We start from the raw sequence: 6,180 nt of genomic DNA on the forward strand, positions 1-6,180 counted from the left end.
ATTAAAGTCGATTGAATCAACAGACCAAATAATAGAACAAGGAGCTCAAGCAAGGTTTCTGGATGCATCCTTCATCAGCTTACTGTCACCAACAGCCTCCCTCTACATCAGCAACAGCCAACTAGAAAATCAGTCATGTTGCTTCCGGGCTGGTGGCCACAGGGAGGTGCTGGGAGGGTGGCCTGCCTGCTCCCCTTCCCCATACCTTTCTTTTTTTTTTTAAGTTTATTTATTTTGAGAGAGACAAAGACAGTGCAAGTGGGGTGGGGCAGAGAGAGAGAGAGAGAGAGAGAGAATCCCAAGGCTTCATGCTGCCAGCTGCGGAGTCCAACATGGGGCTCGAACCCATGAACCATGAGATCATGACCTGAGCCAGAAACCAAGAGCCGGATGCTTAACCGACTGAGCCACCCAGGTGCCCCTCCCCCATACCTTGCTCTCTGCATTTCTTCCATTCGGCCATTCCTGTTATATCCTTTACAATAAACTGGTAAATGGACTGAAGGCAAAGACTCTAAATACCCTTTTCTAAAATCTGAAGCTCTTTTTTTTTTTTTATCGATTCAGTTTCAGAGTAGAAAATACAGAAGACTCCTTGGCTTACACATGACTCTGTAAGAGAATCAGTACTTATAGGAGCCATGAAATTCCAGGTATTGAAGCAATAGCAGAATTATCCCTGGACTACAAATTTACAGGGTTCTCTCCAAACAATCCAAAAAACAGTTGGCTACTATCCGAACCTTCCATTGGTCTCATCAAATGATGAGGTGTTAACAACCAAATAAATGATCTTTACTGAAAAATGAAATGAAAAATCACATATGCAGCAAATGTACTGTAAAAGTGGCAATATTAAAAAAATACCATAAAATGCTTTACAAAAATGAATTGTTAATGAAAAGTGACCAAGAAATTGAAAAAAAAAGTCATCACTTGCAACAGGAAAAAAAAGCATCTTGATTTTTTTTTTCAACATTTATTTATTTTTGGGACAGAGAGAGACAGAGCATGAACGGGGGAGGGGCAGAGAGAGAAGGAGACACAGAATCGGAAACAGGCTCCAGGCTCTGAGCCATCAGCCCAGAGCCTGACGCGGGGCTCGAACTCACAGACCGCGAGATCGTGACCTGGCTGAAGTCGGACGCTTAACCGACTGCGCCACCCAGGCGCCCCAAAAAAAGCATCTTGAGATCATCCTAACAAAGAATGCACAGGACCTTTCTGTAGAAAAATTAAATTTTAGTATAGGACATAAAGGGAGACATTACCAAATGGAGAAACTACCATGTGCATGGTTGAGATGTTTTAATGCTATGACTCTTGAGTCTTCTAGACTCATCTAGGCATTAAATGCAATTGGATTGGGGTGTCTGGGTGGCTCAGTTGGTTGAGTGTACAACTTCGGCTCAGGTCATGATCCTACAGTTCATAGGTTTAAGCCCTGCATTGGGCTCTGTGCTGACAGCTCAGAGCCTGGAGCCTGCTTCAGATTCTGTGTCTCCCTCTCTCTTTGCCCCTCCCCTGCTCACGCTCTGTTTCTCTTTCTCTCTCTCAAAAATAAATAAACATTAAAAAAATAAATGCAATTGGATCAATATTTCAGCTAGAATTGTTGAGGAGATCAACAAACTCACTGTGGAATTTATATGAAAGAGTCAAGGTATAAGAGGAGGTAAATCAATCTTTCAAAATTGCTCTGGACCAGATGTCATGGCATATCACAGAGGCTGGGGTCCTGGTCAGGAATAGCCTGGGATGTCGGTAGTATGGAATAGGGAGCTCAAAATAGAGCAGGTGCATCTGGGAACTTGATATACAATGCAGGTGGAAAGAGGAAAAAGATGGGTTGTTAAGTGGATGAGGCTGGGAAAACTGGCTCACTTTATTTGTTTTTAATTGTTTTAGGTTTTTATTTTAATTCCAGTTAATTAACATACAGCATTATATTCGTTTCAGGTGCACAATTTAGTGATTCAACACTTACATACAACACCTGGTGCTCATCACGAGGGCCCTCCTTAATCCCCATCACCTATTTCACCCATCCCCTCACCCCCTCCCCTCAGTAACCCGTCAGATTGTGTTCGATAATTAAGAATCTGTTTCTTGGTTTCTCTCTCTCTCTTATTTTTTCCCTTTGATTGTTTGTTTTGTTTCTTTAATTTTACATATGAGTTTTACATATGAGTGAAATCATATGGTATCTGTCTTTCTCTGATTGACTTATTTTGCTTAGCATTATAGTCTCTAGCTCCATCTGTGTCATTGCAAATGGCAAGATTTCATTCTTTTTTTTACGGCTGAATAATAATCCATTGCATGTATATACACCGTTTCTTCTTTATCCATTCATCTATCGATGGAAACTTCGGCTGCTTCCATAATTTGGCTATTGTAAACAATGCTGCTATAAACATAAGGGTGCATGTATCCCATTGAATTAGTGTTCTTGTGTACTTTGAGTAAATACCCAGTAATGTGGTTGCTGGATCACAAGGTAGTTCTATTTTTAACTTTTTGAGGAACCTCCATACTGTTTTCCACAGTGGCTGCACCAGTTTGCATTCCCACCAACAGTGCACGAGGGTTCTTTTTCTCCACATGCTTGCCAACACCTATTGTTTCATGTGTTGTTCATTGTAGCCATTCTGCCAGGTGTGAGGTGATATCTATCTCATTGTAGTTTTGATTTGTATTTCTCTGATGATGAGTGATGCTGAGCATCTTTTCATGTGTCTGTATGTCTTCTTTGGAGAAATGTCTGTTCATGTCTTCTGCCCATTTTTAAATTGAATTGGTTTTTAGGTGTTGAGTTTTCTAAGTTCTTTATATATTCTGGATATAAATTCTTTGTCAGATATGTCATTTGCAAATACTTTCACTCAGAAGGTTGCCTTTTAGTTTTGTTGATTGTTTCCTTTGCCGTGCAGCTTTTTAGTTTGATGTGTAGTTTGATGTATAAAAATAGTTTATTTTTGCTTTTGTTTCCCTTGCCTCAGGAGACATCTCTAGAAAGAAGTTACTCTAACTGATGTAAAACTGGCTCACTTCAAAAGTGGACTCCTGGGGTGCCTGGGTGGCTCAGTCGGTTAAGTATCCAACTCTTGATTTTGGCTCAGATCATGATGTCACAGTTTTGTGAATTTGAGCCCCAGGTAGGGCTCTGCCCTGACGGCACAGAGTTTGCTTGGGTTTCTCTCTCTCTCTCTCTCTCTCTCTCTCTCTGCCCCTCTCCTGCTTGCACTCTATCTCTCTCCCTGTCTCTCTTCCCCTCCTCCCCCTCTCAAAATAAATAAATAAACATTAAAAAAGAAAAAATAACCACCTATGTAAGATGCATCACGCATAGTACCTAGCTCCCATACTAAACATTTAAAAAAATCTACATTCTCGTACAATCACTACTGTCACTTATCATTTTTTCCTTCCAGACTTGAAACAACATGCAACTACTTTTCCATTTCATTTGTTTTAAACCACCTTTTAAATCACGAGGAATGCATCATGATGCCTGGGATGTGATTGGATTAAGGTGTCTTTTGCCCTAAATTAAAATCCAGTTTTCCCACCTTTATGGTTCCTACATGGTTCCTCCATGTGGGAACAAATATCTTTGGTAAATTTATTTTAAAAGCTGGAATTTGCTTGACTATTCGTGTGTGTGTGTGTGTGTGTGTGTGTATGTGTATTTATATAGACAGGCCTCAACTGCAGAGATTTGTGCTAAGGCCATACGCCTCCGATCACAGCTTTGTTAACACAGATGCATGCAACCCCCTGACTTCTTTTCTTCCACTTGATTTTTTCCCTACTTTCCATTTCCCCACTCCCATTGCCTCCCACTCTAGTCACGTTTGCTAACATTTTTAAAATTATTTTTGAGAGAGAGAGAATGCATGCATGAGTGGGACAGAGGGGCAGAGAGAAAGAGAGAGAGAGAGAATCTTAAGTGGGCTCCACACCCCACTCAGAGCCTGACACAGCTCATGGCCACCGCTAGTATTTGCATTTTACAGATGATGCTCTTGACATTTGGAGAGGGAGGTAAGAACCTTGTTGGAAATTGTGAAGCGAAGAGTTGACTGGCTTGGAAGTCAGGGCATCGGCCTCAAAGCCTGTGCCTTGACCCAGTGATGAGGGTTGGGATAATGGCCAAACCGAGATGGCTCTATAAAATGAAATGGGATGCAACCAAGATAAAAAGCAGCAACAGATGGGAAGTAATGGCTGTCCTCAAGATGACAGGGAAAATTAATATAAATATAAGGGCCTGTTGCAACTCTAATCCTCCAGGACAAAGTGTCCAAAGCAAGTGAAAAAGGAATTTATTGAAAAGGAAACCAAGCAGCAAGCCAATGTCTCAAGGAGTGTTTCACTTTGCAAGGCATTAAGGAAATTCTAAGCTGTAAGGCGTTATCACCTTACACATAACCATGCCGTTTTTAAAAAATTGCAAACCAGGACGTGTGGGTGGCTCAGTTGGTTAAGCATCCGACTTCAGCTCAGGTCACGATCTCCCTGTTAGTGAGTTGCAGGACTCCTCTCCCCACCCCTCTTCTCCCCACCTTACCCTCTGAGCTGTTGGCACAGAGCCTGGAGCCTGCTTTGGGTTCCATGTTTCCCTCTCTCTCTGCCCCTCCCCTGCGCGCACTCTGTCTCTATCTCAAAAACTAAGTAAACAAAAAAAATTTTTTAAATTAAAGAAAATTGCATGCCATAAAACTCAATGCTGGTGAGAGCATGGGGGATATGCACCCTCACCCATAGCTGGCAGGAGGCAAACATGGATCCGGCTGTCCTGGGAGGGAAAACACCCCTCACATGGGAACCAAAACACTGCCGGGTATTTTTGCTACTGTCTCTTTAAAATGTATTTGGTGGGAGGAAGTCTTGCCTTCTCCAGAGGAAAAGTCAGCAGGTGTCAGGCTCCAGAAGTTAGCCTGTCCCGTTCAAGGTAGTGACTAAACTACGTGTGGTGGCACCATCCATCTTGCACCTTCTTCCAGCTGGGGTCCCACCACGGGAACCTGGTTTCTCTGTTTCTCATCTACAGCTTTCCCCACCCCCCACCTTAATCTTGCCTACTAGGGTGGGCTGGCTTCCTGCACTTGGCCTGAATGTTGGGCTTTCTCTCTCATGTGTACCGTTTGATGGTTGCTGGAAAGTTCCTTACTAGACTCTTCACAGCTTCTGTGACTTCAGGGTTCCTGGGATGGAAAGTCCCTCTATCCCATGGGAGCCTCAGGATGGGGGGGGGGAGGGTGGGAGTTGCTGTAGCTATCTAACAGGTGAACAACCACCTTTTCTTCCTCCAGCCCCTCCTGGCATCCCCAGCTTCTGGTTCTCTGCAGGGTCATTGCATGCAGACTCCCCCTGAATCCATTGTCTTCTCAGACTGAGGGACTAACATATCTGGAGCATCCTTTCTTTTTTTTTAAATGTTTATTTATTTATTTTTGAGAGAGAGAGAGCAAAAACATGAGCAGGAGAGGGGGAGAGAGAGAGAAGGAGAGAGAGAATCCCAAGCAGGCTCTGTGCTGCCAGTGCAGAGCCTGATGTGGGGCTCGAACTCACAAACTGTGAGATCATGACCTGAGCTAAAATCCGGAGTCGGACACTTAACTGACTGAGCCACCCAGGTGCCCCATCCATCCTTTTTTCCCATGCTCTTATTTATTTATTTTTGAGAGAGAGAGAGAGAGAGAGAGAGAGAGAGAGAGCACGCACAAGCAATGGAGGGGCAGAGGGCGGGGGGAGACACAGAATCTGAAGCAGGCTCCAGGCTCTGAGCTGTTAAGCGCAGAGCCTGACATGGGGTTCGAACCCATGAACCATGAGATCATGACCTGAACCGAAGTTGGACGATTTACTGACTGAACCACCCAGGCACCTCTGGAGCATCCTGAATCCTTGGCCCAGAGGGACTTGGGGAGGCAGGCTGTTTCCACCTGGGTAGCTCCCTCCAGAATCTACTCTCCTGGCAATGACTTAGCTGGCATTGGTTCCCATGTGGGGGTCAGACTCCAGTCCTCAATGCCCATGACCTCCAAGTGGCCCCATGGAAGCACCCTCACGAGACTAGAGGTGAAGGAGGCAGCATCCCACAGCCACACTCTGAGGGCCAGGGAGGGGGGCGGGGGAGGAACCATTCATACCATGACAGTGGCTCTTTTCAAA

Source organism: Lynx canadensis, chromosome A1 (assembly GCF_007474595.2).
Source record: "Lynx canadensis isolate LIC74 chromosome A1, mLynCan4.pri.v2, whole genome shotgun sequence".
Taxonomy (NCBI): Eukaryota; Metazoa; Chordata; class Mammalia; order Carnivora; family Felidae; genus Lynx; species Lynx canadensis.